We start from the raw sequence: 15,223 nt of genomic DNA, 5'->3' as shown, positions 1-15,223 counted from the left end.
CTCTGCCTCTTTCCCAATGCCCAAGGAAAGGGCAACTCTAAGTCCCCAGCAAATTCTCCGGATCCCCTATTAATAATCACTTCCAAACAGCACCTCTGTGTTCTAACCTCTGGCCAGCCTCTGCCCTATCTCCAGGCCTCACTCCCCTGCCCAGACTGACCATAGGACACTGGCCTCCTTGTCACCCAGTGGCCCCTGCACTTGCCTGGGTCACGGGCACTCTCCTGCTCACCTCCGTCCATTGAGGCGTACGTCCTGTTTCTCCTCTTCCACCTCAGTATCCCTCCACTACGCTGTCTCACATTTCAGACACCTTTTCCCTCCCTCATTCCTTCCTTCTACTACTAATGTCTATTCTAGAAACATGCTCAGTTAGGGCTGTACTAGCAATGATTTGGGGTGCCTCACACCACCCAAGTGTCTGTTAGTCTTGAGTTTTGTTAGCTACATTTTTGGTTAACTTGGTAACTCTTTTTTACTCCCTTACCAGGTTTATTCACGTTAAAACAGTTCCTGAGTTCACACTTTGGGAGAGGAAAAGGAAGTTTACTCAGTTGAGGTTGTATATAGCCATAGGGATGGCCAAAGATGGCCTTGAACCTGCCACTGCTGGACAAAATGTGCTTCATTTCCAGCCTGCTGTGGGCACAGGGCAGGCAGTGCTGGGGTGCAACTAGCTTTTTTCCCCAGCAACTGCCCTCAAAAACAGCCAGCCACAGGATTCAAGCCTGCTCGCTTCTGACTGAAAAACTCTTATGGTTAACTCTCTGGGACACGAGAGGCTGTTAATGAGTAGGACCTCTGTGAATTGTGCCAGGAATTCTATGCCGCATCCTTACAGAGTGCTAAATCAGGCTAAAAAGGCCACGCTCAGGAAAGAGTTAAACCAAGGCCACAATCACCAGGCTGTTAATGCCTCCTGCTTTCAGAGCTGACAGGAACAGGACGTTCTAAAATGGCTACACCCTTGAGCCACAATTCATCAATCACAGCAAGGAACATCAAGCTTTGGGTTCTGACTGGTCCCTGCAAACTCCCTCTCACCTCTCTGCCAGGCTCCTGTTTTGTTACCAGACTCCTAATTAGCTCTACGGAAACGAGAATCGCTTTAGGTTTCATCACTTGCGTATCTTGTGTCCCACACACTGGCATGCACGCACAGAGAGCCCACAGTTCATAAATACAGACGTGATTGCCCTGGTCGGCTGTTGCTTATTCCTCAGTCTTGATAACTGGCATATGTTCGGGTTGCCACACAGGTTGTCTCTAAAACATCTGGCCAGTTGTTTACCTCCCCAGCAGCGTAACAGCTGGCAGTTCTCTGTCCTCATCTCCCATCAGCCACTTACAGAAAGAAGTCCAGCCTCTTGCCTGGCATTTCTTCTTTGTGCCATGTGGAAATCAATTTGAAACAGCCTTGATTTGGCTGCTCTAATCTGTTCCCTCCCTGCTGCCCACTCTACTCCTCCTTTGGTTCTGCCCATATGTGCAGACATATCTGATTCTGTTCTTACTTTTTCCATTAACCCAGCCTGCCACCTCTTCTCTCTTTTTATCTCCTAGTGGCCCCTCTGGATCCCTTTCTTTGCACAGAGGTCCTGCCATCTACTTTACCTTTTAAACGCATTCTTTTGCCCACAGGTGTATTCATCTCCCCAGTTAATGCCCAAGTGCAATTACCTGGCTTTTTGCTCACCTGGTGGCTTTCATGTCATTTGGCTTTCCTGTCAAGCCTTTCTTCCCAAGAACTACCTTAAGTACAGCAACATGTACATACCTCCCAGGTTTCTCCGATGGGTACAGGGCATGTCTTCTAATCAGGTAGTTTATATCTCAGAAAGATGAGCCCAAATTGTAAATTACCTTCCTGGCTGACAATGAGAGCTCACCAAATGACTCTCACTGATTCATCCATTTTTCTCTCTTACAGATAGCCACTCTTTTCCTACCTCCCCCAACTCTAATTCCTCCAACTCTCCTTCTTCAATCAAGTCATATTCACCTTCTAAATCAGAACCCAGAACGTTTAGAAATTTTCCATGACTAAAGCAATCTGCTCTTTGCAATACATCTTTTCCTCTCTGATTCCACCCACTGCTGCTGGTGCCCTCCTAATTCCCACCCTCACTCTCCTGCAGGCAGGCATGCCTACAGAATGATGGATGTACAAATGACCATGGTCACGTGCCGGGCACTGCTCTATGCACTGGGTTTATAAGATTCACCAGGTCTGCCCTCTGCCTCTTGTTTTAGTTTTCTGGACTTTTTCTCACCTGAGGAAAATCACCAAAGTAGGCAGAGGAGGGAAGAAGCTTTAAAATAATCAATTAGATCAATGTAAATATCAAATGGATCAATGTAAATATCGCTAGATGACCTGATTTAGCACGTTTTATATTCTTTGCCTCTTTATCTATAATTCTCATTTGTTCGTGCCTGTATATTCTTGGTCCTGAACCTATAACCTTGTTTTTAAAATTAAGAAGTAATATTTCATTTTAAAAGCTGCACATTTTTATAAAGATCTATGAATTTCTAATGGTAAATTAAGAGGACACAGATTTGGAATACGGCTGACACATATTTTTAAGTCCTGCCTCTGCCTGTTGCTAACTTTGTGATTCTGGGTGTTCTGAATGCTGCTGAATCTCAGTTTTCTCATTTATAAAATGAAAATAATACAGACCTTGCAACTGTTTTAAAATCACAGGAAGTGATGTGTGTAAAGCACTTACCACAGTGCCTAGTACCTAATAGATGCTATATAAATATCCCATGTTTTTCTAAAAATACTTATATTGCCTCAGTGCGGTCGGTGGGTATGAAAAGCACAGAGTTCTTTGCTGTCACCTCTTCTTTTCTTAGTGCAAGTTCTCTCCCATGAAGAAATCTCTCCACATGACATACAACAAAGAAATCACTTTGTCACAGCATACCGGAATGCAGCTTTAGTAAGACAAACTAACAAATGTTGTATGTTCTGCCTCAAGCAATTTGCAAGCCTAAAATCTTACCTTGTACCTTACTACCCTGGCATCCCTCAGTAAATTTACTTTGGGTTTGTTTTCTAGTTTTCTTACCAGGTTCAATATATTTTTTTACCCCAGAATCCCTCAGAATGTTCCCGGGTCACTTGAGAAAGCCAGGTCTAAAGCAGTGATCCTCAAGATGGACCAGCAGCATCAACATCATCTGGAGGCTTATTAGAAATGCAAATTCTCAGGCCCTACCCTAGACACACTAAACCAGAAAGTCCGGGAGTGCGACCCAGCCACCTGCTTTAACATGACCGCGAGGTGATTTTGATGAAGGCTCATGTTTGGGAACCACTGGTTGAGATATTAACATGGCAATTTCCTGCTAACAGAACCAGTGGTGGTAGTTCCAGCAATATGGCAGCAGACCATAGACTTCCACCTTTCAAGGCACACGGTCAGCTGCCTCCGCAAAGAAGGCCAGTGTTGGGACAGGGCCAGAGGGCAGTAGCGCCAGGCTCTCAGCCTCCCATGGGAAAATACTGACTCGGCTTATAGCGCATGCATGCACAGACCACTGGATGCCTCCCCACCCCACCTCCGCTTACATAACCAGCTGGCTGGAAGCCACTTTTGTTCTGTATGCTATATAACTGTCGTGGCTGCTCCAGCAAGTGTGGATACTACTTCCTGTGTCTCAACCGGCCACCTCGAGAATATAACTGGGATGAGCCCTTTACCTACGGCTCCGTTGTCTTATTTCAGCCTCACCGAATCCAAGAACCTGCCAGGAGTGGAACTCCTGCGTTCCAGCCAATCATCTAGAAAGGAAGTCACTCATGCCCCCTCACCGAAAAGCATCCTTCCCCTCACACAGCCTCGCTGGCATCTCTCCCGGCTGCTCTAGTCTCAAAGACATGAGCACAACTGCAGACAGGGACCTGATAGCCCGAGACAGGTGCTCTTGCTATTGCTTAATACAAGTTTGTTATCTTTCCCCGAATACCACCCTACTCATCTTGAGACTGGCAAAGCGCCTCCCACTTGCACCTGGCTTATTCTCATTCAGCACTAAGCAGAACCGATAAATTAAAGGTGCTGTCAGTAACCACACTAGTCACCCACTCTTCCAGGTGAAGCTGTCTCCCAGAGCCCCAGGGGTCTGGTTAACCAGTCAGCTGCACTGCAGCCCTCCCAAGTCAGTAGAAAGCAGGGGACAGGCAGAGCTCAGAACCCCAGCTACAATTAGTAACCCAAAGGAGTATCCCCAGCACCGAGTTTCCCCATAGAAAATGTTCCTTATTAAGACTGCAGATCATTACCCAAAATCCAATGGACTCAACTGTCAGCCCCACATTTCTTCCTGCCTCAAATCCAAACTCCTAAAGGCCTCCTTTTTCTCTCACTTATCACTTTTCATCACAACCATCAGCCACTGATCTCACTCCTTACCATTTCATCTTATACTCCAGTCAGAAGAAATTCACAGTCCATGTTTCAAATTACTCAGGAGGTAACTCAGGAGACCACAAGTTTGACTGGTCTAAGACAACATGAGATAATATTGGAATGATTCTGTTATCAGAGTTTTTTTTATCAGGAGACTTGAGAACTACAGACTATAGAATTGACAATATTACTGACAAGGAAGGTGGCCACAATCTATTCCCCAGCTCCTTCCTTTCCCCCTAAGACTCTGCCTTAGCCCTCTTTCTCCTCAGCCTTTTCTTTAGTTCCGTAAACCAGTATCCTCCCAATTGATTAATTAAGGAAACCCAAGTGTGTTTATCCTGCCCATCCCATTATCAGAGCCTGCTCAGCTCCCGGCTCCAGCACGGAGCCCCTCAAGGGCCCCTCACAGAGCTCCTTCATCCCTTATTTGGACGCCACTTATAATCTTTCGCCTAATGCAGCACTCTACGTGCATCACCATGTGGCATTCTGAACAACCTGTGGCCTCAGAAGGACCTGCATTTGCACCCTGCCTCTGCCCCTCTTTAACTCTGCAACTAGGCAAAGTTATTTAATCTCTGTACTTCAGTTTCCTGGGGATAACGTATTTAGTTATGAAGAATAAACAAACAATAAATGTAAGGAGCCCAGTACACTCTCTGCCAGTTACTAGGTACATAACCAGTGTTCCCATCTTCCCTAGCTACTTGATAGCCCCTCTCCAGTTTGATTGTTCTTCCTGGCTTATACATCTGCATCTAAGCACATAGTCAATGTATTTTGTCTTTAATGTCATCTGATGATGCTGAATCCTGACCCCAGACATTCCCTGTGGAACCTTTAGAAGCTCGTGTGAGCTACAGGAACACTTTTAAATTCTATAATTACAGTATTATTGACTATAATTTTATTTGCTATGAGTTGTATTTGGAGCCAATGTCTCTAACCATATTTTTTTCAATTTATTGGGGTGACAATTATTAGTAAATTTACATAGATTTCGGGTGTACAATTCTGTATTACATCATTTATAAATCCCATTGTGTGTTCACCACCCAGAGTCAGTTCTCCTTCCTTCACCATATATTTGATCCCCCTTATCCTCATCTCCCACCCCCCACCCCCCTTACCCTCTAGTAACCACTAAACTATTGTCTGTGTCTGAGTTTTTGTTTCTCATTTGTTTGTCTTGTTCTCTTGTTGTTCTTGGTTTATATACCACATATCATGAAATCATAGGGTTCTCTGCTTTTTCTGTCTGACTTATTTCACTTAGTATTATACTCTCAAGATCCATCCATGCTGTCACAAATGTTCCTATATCATTTTTTCTTACCGCCGAATAGTATTCCATTGTGTATATGTACCACAACTTCTTTATCCATTCATCTATCAAAGGACATTTTGGTTGTTTCCATGTCTTGGCCACCGTAAACAAAGCTGCAATGAACATTGGAGCACACGTGTCATTATGTATAAATGTTTTCAAATTTTTTGGGTAGATACCCAGGAGAGAAATTGCTGGGTCATATGGTAATTCTATTCGTAATTTTTTTGAGGAACCTCAACACTGCCTTCCATAACAACTGCACCAATCTGCATTCCCACCAACAGTGTATGAGGGTTCCTTTTTCTCCACAGCCTCTCCAACACTTGTTGCTATTTGTCTTCTTGATTACAGCCATTCTGACTGGGGTGAGGTGATATCTCATTGTGGGTTTTTATTTGCATTTCTCTGATGATTAGTGATGTTGAGCATTTTTTCCTATGTCTATTTGCCATTTGTATGTCCTCTTTGGAGAAATCTCTCTTCAGGTCCTCTGCCCATTTTTCAATTGGGTTGTTTGTTTTTTTGTTGTTGCGTTTCATGAGTTCCTTGTATATTTTGGATATTAGCCCTTTATCGGAGGCACTGTTTGCAAAAATCTTCTCCCATTCAGTTGGTTGCCTCTTTATTTTGTCGATGGTTTCTTTTTTTGTGCAGAAGCTTTTACGTTTCATATAGTCCCATTCATTTATTTTAGCTTTTACTTCCATTGCCTTTGGAGTCAAATTCATAAAATGCTCTTTAAACCCAAGGTCCATAAGTTTAGTACCTATGTTTTCTTCTATGCAGTTTATTGTGTCAGGTCTTATGCTTAAGTCTTTGATCCATTTTGAATTAATTTTGGTACATGGTGACAGATAGCAGTCCAGTTTTATTCTTTTCCACGTGGCTATCCAATTCTCCCAGCACCATTGATCGAAGAGTCTTTCCTCCATTGCATGTTTTTAGCTTCTTTGTCAAAAATTATCTGTCCATATTTATGTGGTTTTATTTCTGGGTTCTCAATTCTATTCCATTGGTCTATGTGTCTGTTTTTCTGCCAATACCATGCTGTTTTGATTATTGTAGCCCTGTAGTAAAAGCTAAAGTCAGGCATTTTGATACCTCCAGTATTGTTCTTTTTTGTTAAGATTGTTTGGGCTATTCAGGGTCTTCAGTGGTTCCAAACAAATCTGATGATTTTTTGTTCTATTTCTTTAAAAAATGCCATTGGGATTTTGATGGGGATTACATTAAATCTGTATATTGCTTTGGGTAATATGTCCATTTTAACTATGTTGATTCTTCCAATCCATGAGCACGGAATGTCTTTCCATTTCTTTGTGTCTTCTTCCATTTCTTTCAAAAATGTCTTATAGTTTTCGGCATATAGGTCCTTCACTTCCTTGGTTAGGTTTATTCCTAGGTATTTTATTCTTTTTGCTGCAACTGCAAAAGGAATTGGTTTTTGTATTTCTTTTTCTGAGATTTCATTGTTAGTATATAGGAATGCAATGGACTTTTGTAGGTTGATTTTGTAGCCAGCAACTTTACTGTATTCATTGATTGTTTCTAATAGCTTTTTGGTGGTCTTTAGGGTTTTCTATATATAGCATCATGGCATCTGCAAAGAGTGATAATTTAATTTCTTCATTCCCAATTTGCCTTTTATTTCTGCCTTTTATTTCTTTCTCCTGACTGATTGCTCTGGCAAAGACTTCCAACACTATGTTGAAAAGCAGAGGTAATAGGGAACAGCCCTGTCGTGTTCCTGAACATACAGCAAAGGGCTTCAGTTTTTCACCATTAATTATGAGATTAGCTGAGGGCTTATCATATATGGCCTTTATTATGTTAAGGTATTTTCCCTCTATACCTATTTTATTAAGTGTTTTAATCATAAATGGATGTTGTATCTTGTCAAATGCTTTTTCTGCATCAATTGATATAATCATATGATTTTTGCCCTTTATTTTGTTTATGTGATGTATCACATTGATGGATTTGTGGATGTTGAACCATCTTTGTGCCACGGGGATGACCGCAGTTGGTCGTGATGAATAATCTTTTTAATGCATTGTTGTATTCGATTTGCTAGAATTTTGTTTAGGATTTTTGCATCTGTATTCATCAGAGATATTGGTCTGTAGTATTCTTCTTTTGTGTTGTTCTTACCGTGTTTTGGTATCAGGGTAATGTTGGCCTCATAAAATGAGTTAGGGAGTACTGTCTCTTCTTCAATTTTTTGGAGTACTTTGAGCATGATTGGTATTAGATCCTCTTTGAAGGTTTGTTAGAATTCACTAGTGAAGCCATCTGGTGCCGGACTTTTGATTTTGGGAAGGTTTTGGATGACTGATTCAATTTCGTTACTGGAGATCGGTCTGTTTAGATTATCCAGTTCTCCATGGTTCAGCCTTGGAAGGCTGTATGTTTCTAAGAACTTGTCCATTTCTTCTAGGTTATTGAATTTGGTAGCATATAGTCCTTCACAGTATTCTTGGATGATCCTTTGTATTTCTGTGGTGTCTGTTATAACTTCCCCTTTTTCATTTCTGTTTTTGTTGATTAGTGTCTTCTCTGTTTTAATCTTAGTGAGTCTAGCCAAGCGTTTGTCGATTTTGTTAATCTTTTCAAAGAACAAGCTCTTTGTCACATTAATTTTTTCTATTGTCTTTTTGTTCTCTATTTCATTTAGTTCTGCTCTGATTTTTGTTATTTCCTTTCTTCTGCTGACCTTGAGTTTCACTTCTTCTTTTTCTAGTTCTTTAAGGTGTAACATGAGGTTATTTATTTGGGATTTTTCTTGTTTCTTGAGATAGGCCTGTAATGATATAAATTTCCCTCTTAAAACTGCTTTCGCTGCATCCCAATAATTTTGGTAGGATGTATTTTCATTGTCATTTGTTTCTATGTATCTTTGATCTCTCCTCTAATTTCTTCTTTGACCCGGTCGTTCTTTAAAAGTATGTTGTTTAATCTCCATGTATTTGTGTTTTTTCCTGCTTTCTTTTTGCAGTGATATCCAGTTTCAAAGCCTTGTGATCAGAGACTATGCTTGGTATGATTTCAACCTTCTTAAATTTGCTGAGGCTGATTTTATGTCCCAATATATGGTCTATCCTTGAGAATGTTCCATGTACACTAAAAAAGAATGTATAGTCTGATGTTTTAGGATGAAGTGCTCCATATATGTCAATTATGTCCATTTCATCTAATGTGTCAATTAAGGCTGCTATTTCGTTATTTATTTTCTGTTTGGATGATCTATCCATAGCTGTCAATGATGTATTTAAGTTCCCTAGTATAATTGTATTTTGGTCAATTTCTCCCTTTAGCTCTGTTAATAGTTGCTTGGTATATTTCGGTGCTCCCTGATTGGGGGCATAAATATTGATGACTGTTATGTCTTCTTGTTGTATAGTCCCCTTTACCATTATGAAATGTCTATCTTTGTCTCTTGTTACCTTTTTCACACTGAAGTCTGTTTCATCTGATATCAGTATGGCTACACCTGATTTTCTCTGGATACCATTTGCTTGGAGTGTCAATTTCCACCCTTTCACTTTGAGTCTATGCTTGTCCTTGTAGCTGAGATGTGTCTCTTGGAGACAGCATATGGTTGGGTTTAGGTTTTTTTTGTTTTGTTTTTGTTTTTGTTTTTGCAATTTTTTTTTTTTAGTTTTATTTTATTTTATTTTTACATCCCTCACACCGTGAACCCCCTCCCCCCATCCACCACCACCCCGACCTCACACCGAGCCATCACATTATACACATAAAATTATAGTTGGCATTCATTAATGTCCAGTCTCTGGTGTACAATGCCATGACCAGGCATCCACAGCATCCCTGAGGTGGTCTCCCAAACAGGACACATGTCCATCGGACACCCAACAAAATCCCCAAACACTATTGAATAAGTTCCCCAAGGTAATTCTCAAAAAACCCTGAGGCCATCCTGTGGTCACTAGCCGCCCCCCAATCCCTTCACCCTTCTCCCCATTCCTAACCCCCTCCCCCCCGCCCATCTAACAACTCTCGTTTTTTGTGTCCCCAAAACTGTTTCTGATTAGTTCATACACATATTCTTTTCTTTAGATTCCGCATATAAGTGAGATCATATGGTACTTGTCTTTCTCTTTCTGACTTATTTCACTTAACATAATGTTCTCTAGATCCATCCATGTTGTTGCAAATGATAAGATTTCTTTTTTCTTTATGGCTGCGTAATACTCCATTGTATAAATGTACCACAGCTTCTTAATCCAGTCATCGACCGATGGGCATTTCGGTTGTTTCCATATCTTGGCTATTGTGTAAAGTGCTGCAATAAACATAGGAGTGGGGTTTAGTTTTTTGATCCAATCTGCTACTCTGTGCCTTTTTATTGGTGAGTTCAGTCCATTTACATTTAGGGTGATTATTGATATGTGAGGATTTCCTGTCATTCTAGCTTTAGTTTTCTGGTAGGGCTGTGTCTCCATTGTTTTTTTGCCTTTTTGTTGTTGTCTAATATTTCTGTGTGGTGGTATTCTATGCTGTTTCCCTTTGTTTCTTCTTTTATTACAGTATATGTTCAGTTCTGTATTTTTTTTTTGAGTTTACATAAACCCTTAAGTTTATGTAAACGAAAGTTTGATATTTAGAGTATTCCATTTTCTTCATCACGCTTACTTCCTCCATTCCCATATTCCGGTTCAGGCCTTTACTCTCCCCCTTTTTATGTTGCCACAAATTGTCCCAGTTGATGGTGGTCGAATAGCCTCCTTTAGTATTTCTTGTAGTGCAGGTTGTGTATTAGAAAATTCCCTCAGCTTCTGTATGTCTGGAAAGGTCTTTATTCCTCCTTCACATCTAAAGGATATCTTTGCTGGATATATTATTCTTGGTTCATAATTTCTCTTTTTCAATAGTTTGAATATTTGTCTAAACATATTTTTAAAAGCTTTGTTTCGGTTGCTATTTTATTAATATGCAGGTCCAGAAATGCTAAGAACTAGAAAGAGAAAAACTATAAGAAATCAGAAGCATGATAACATTCTATCCAAGTGTTTAATAACCCTTAGAGTCATTTTATTCTTAATGATGGCCTGAATCTTTCTTGCAACAATTTAGTCTTATTTTCTCACACTCTGCACATTACATAATATACTTGAACAAAGTCTTTGAGCCACTTTTAAGCTTTTAACTCCAACTTTCTTATAGTGGCTCATGTTTATCAAAGGATAACTATATATTAAACACTATGCTAAGTTTTTCACACATTTTTTTAATTTGATTATTATAATCATTCTCTGAGTATCCCCTATACTATATAAACATTATTATTATGTCCAATTTAGAATACGCAAACCATATAGAGCTTGTGTAACTTGCCTGAGGTCACCCAGCAAGTAACTGATGATGCCAATATTTGACCCTGGGCAGCCCGACATCACTGCCCATGTTGCCTCAGGGATTTCAGTTCCCTAACTTTTAAGGTTTTACTGCTCTTATTTGTCTTTCTCCTGTTTCTCTTTATCCAGCTTAATAACTGTTCACTTATATTAATGAGAACTATCCTGATGCGAAGAATGAGAGAAAGGTCTTAGTGCCCACGTAGACCATGTTCACATCATGGAACAGCTAATGAAGAGGCATTAAAAAGAGCTTGGCTTCTAATACCTTTACCTCCTCCCCTATCCCCACCTGTCTCCCACCTACCAACCCTCAGTTGGTTTTATTTTTTCCCGCTGTCTCTGAATGTATTTCTGTTTTGTTTGTTTGTTTATTCTGTTCTTTAGATTCCACATGTAAGTGAGACCATATAGTATTTTTCTTTCTCTGTATGACTTATTTCACATAGCATAATATTCTCTAGGTTCATCCATGTCGTTGAAAATGATATTATTTCATTCTTCTTTATGGCTGAGTAGTACTCTATTGCACAACTATACTACAGTTTCTTTATCCAATCATCTATTGATGTATATTTTGGTTGTTTCTATATCTTGGCTATTGTGAATAACGTTGCAATAAATATACCACTGCACTGTACATCTGAAGCTGAACAATATTGAATGTCAACTATAAACATATATATATATATATATATATATATATATATATATATATATATATATATATTCTATACTCCACATCCCATGAGTATATATGTGTGTGTATGTAGATAGATAGATAGATAGATAGATAGATAGATAGACACATATATACATATATCCCATATATACTCATACTCATGGGCTGTGGAGTACAGCATAGGAAATAGTCAATGGAATTGTAACAGCTATATACAAGTACTATATCAGAGGGTAGCAGATTGGGGGAGGGGGTTATCACTTTGTGAAGGGTGTAAATGTCTATTACATTGTTTCGTACACCTAAAACTAATGAAAAATAACAAAAGAAAAAAGAGAGAGAGAGAGAGCTTGGCTTCATGTAACTAAACAATTGCAGGAAATGCTGGACAAAGATTGTGGCAGCTAGAACCTCAAGCCAAAGCCCAATACCAAAGAATCACTGCTAGTCGTTCTTCATAACTCTGATTGGATAAGCATCTGCAATGTGCACAGTGCTTTCTAGTACCTGGTGCCCTGCAGGGTGGCTCTTCAGGAAATGGGAATTGAGAGAGATTAAGTGACTCACCCACAGTCACGCAGCCACAACTGGCAGATCTGGTATTTGTTTTGTTTGTCCTCTACTTTAGCCCAGAGCCTGTGCTCCTTTTCCATGCTCACCTTCGTAGCTGGAGAGTTCTGGTTGTGTGTGCTCCAGAATCCAGTACAAAGGATAGTTATGGGCAACATTCCCTATCTACCCCAGGGATCTTTCTTCTCATGATGGGACCTGCAACTCATATTTATACTCTTTCATCCACACTTATTTGGTGAGTGGATACCATAATTTTAACACCTTATATTCATAGAAGGCTTTGCAGGTGTTTTCACTGTAAAGCCCAAGTGAGCTTGGTAAATTAGTGAAAGCTTTTCAATTCTGAATCTAGTACTTTTGCCTTGCTGTCTCTAGTCAAAAATGTGCTGTCTACCAAAAAATATATAAAGTAACATAAAACTATGGTGCAGTGAGTATTAATAGAGACAAACTAAGATCTCAGTTCTTCTATACCAACTTGAGACAATCTCTAGTCTTTTTACACTATGCTGAGGGGAGAATTTGCAAAGTATCTCCTTAGAGTTATGTCCCAAAATTCAATTTGTGAAAAAGCAATTGGCAGAGTACACTCATGTAGCTTCCCTCAAATGCTGGACATTGAAAACACATGTGTCCTGATAACCACAATAACCCTTCCAGTTTTCTTTGGTCCCAGAAGAGAACTCAAGTTGCTTGTTATTCTCTACCATGTTTCCCCGAAAATAAGACCTAGCCAGACAATCAGCTCTAATGCGTCTTTTGGAGCAAAAATTAATATGACCTGGTCTTATTTTACTATAATACAAGATCGGGTCTTATATAATATAATAATAATTAATATAATATAATATAATAATATAATATAATAATATAATATAATACAATATAACAATCAGTCTTATTTTACTATAAGACTGGGTATAATATAATATAATAAATAATATAATATAATGTAATATAATAAGACTGGGTCTTAATTTTTGCTCCAAAAGACGCATTAGAGCTGATTGTCCAGCTAGGTCTTATTTTCTAGGAAATACGATATGAGGAAGCAAATGGTTAAACAGCAGAGAAAAGATGGAAATATTTTCAAGGGCTTGCAAATGTGGGATCCAAGTTTTTCTCTCTTGGTGGCTTTTGAAATCAAAGCACCTGCTTAAGCAGAAAAGTATTACGTTGGTGCAAAAGTAATTGCGGTTTTTGTAAGTAATCATGGTTTTTGCAATTATTTTAACCTTTTAAACCACAATTACTTTTGCACCAATCTAAAATTGGCTTTTTCATTGGGGTCTCATTTCTCATCAAGACACGTGTTGGGTGTTCTTTCTCCCTCTAAGTTTGAGGGCCTAGCATTGCACCAATGGCATAAAAGAGACTTTATTCATGGGAAGCATCCAAAATAGAAATGTTGCTATAAAAGTACATGTAATTAAACTTGTGTTTAAAAGAATCAGTTCCTCATTAAGGGTTTCTCTCAAAGGCTTTTTATAATCTTAAAGCTTGAGTCTAATCTCCAGTATCAACTGCAAAAGGGAGGAAGGCACAGATACACATTCACACACTAAGAAATGTGCTCTGGCTTCGATGATAAAGCATAGTAAGGATTTCATTGTATGATATAAATATATGCTCACCACAACCACCTCCCCCCACCTCCTAGATATGTAGATCCTGGAAATCAAAGTCAACATTTTGCATTTATAAAAGCTGGAAGAAAACTCTTCAGCCATGATTAGAATTATAATTGCTTATTTTCGAGCAGCCAGAAATGTCAACGGAAACCCTTCCCTTTTAGCATGCCGTGTTATCCCCTCTTCAGCATTTATTGGCTATGTAGCTGGCACTGTTCTAGGTTTGAGGATACAAAAATAGGAACTCACGGACTCAAGTATGGTTTCTCAAAGTGTGTACCCATTGGCACTCACACAGAACAACGGGTTCCTGGAAGGTCTCTGCAAAACAATAGGCAGCAAGTCTAGTTTTCAGATTCTGCGCAGAACCACTGAGTTAGAACTGATTCAGAATCTCTAAGAATGGGCTCAGGAATCTTTATACAAGTCCCTCTGCAGATTTCTTATGTACACAAAAGTAATAGACAGCTTACTTTCAAAGCATTTGTAAATAATTTGCGATTTTCATTCTGGTAAGCCATCAAATTCTAGGCTTTAGATTGCAAACCATCTCTTAAGAGACAGAGACAACAATCTCCATTCTACATTAGATCTTCATACGGAACCAAACTTCACCAGTTATGATAAGCCTTCCTAGAGTCTCCCTTTTCTCATATGAAATTTTCTCATGTGGAATACACTTCCCCTGTTCCACAAGGCTCACAACAAGCTCTGCTACCTTGTCCACCACTGGGAAACATCTCGTGCGGGTAAGCGTTAAAAGTATGTTGGAATCAGACCTGGGTTTGAATCCTAGCAGTTTCACTTATTGCTTGTGAAACCACAGGCAAGTTACCAGGCCTTTGGTTTCTTCATCTGTAAAATGAAGATAATAATAGTACTTAGCTCATAGAATTTTCAGGATTGGATGAAAAAATGCATAACAGGGAGCACATATAGCCTAGCCATGTTATTACTGGGGTTACCAAAACCCTTGGTGGAACTCCTTTGGATTAATCGCTCAGAGCTAAAAAAAAAAAAACAAAAATCTCACCACATTCACAGCAGGGTAGGGCCATTTCCCTGAAAGAGACCTCAAAAGCCATGAAACATAGGCTCCTAAGTGAGTAGACAATGATATATTTCTAAATTGTGTTGTGGAATCTGAAAACTATGAGCTAGCATAATTTTTAATTGGGAGAGGGAGGGTAAGCAAGATAAAAAGT

General features: G+C 39.5%; 1 long non-coding RNA gene across 1 annotated transcript in view; it reads right to left on the bottom strand.

The window, feature by feature from the left end:
* The window catches only part of LOC308496505, a 208,661-nt gene extending 206,749 nt beyond the window's left edge, over positions 1-1,912 (bottom strand). Inside the window, exon 1 of the long non-coding RNA XR_013993192.1 lies at positions 1,778-1,912. This is a non-coding gene — a long non-coding RNA (uncharacterized lncRNA). The remainder of the gene's footprint in view (positions 1-1,777) is intronic.
* Between the last annotated feature and the right edge of the window lie 13,311 nt (positions 1,913-15,223).

The sequence above is a fragment of the Rhinolophus hipposideros genome (assembly GCF_964194185.1).
Source record: "Rhinolophus hipposideros genome assembly, chromosome: 4".
Taxonomy (NCBI): Eukaryota; Metazoa; Chordata; class Mammalia; order Chiroptera; family Rhinolophidae; genus Rhinolophus; species Rhinolophus hipposideros.
The sequence above is the reverse complement of the archived record's forward strand: the minus strand, read 5'-3'. Positions and strand labels throughout refer to the sequence as shown.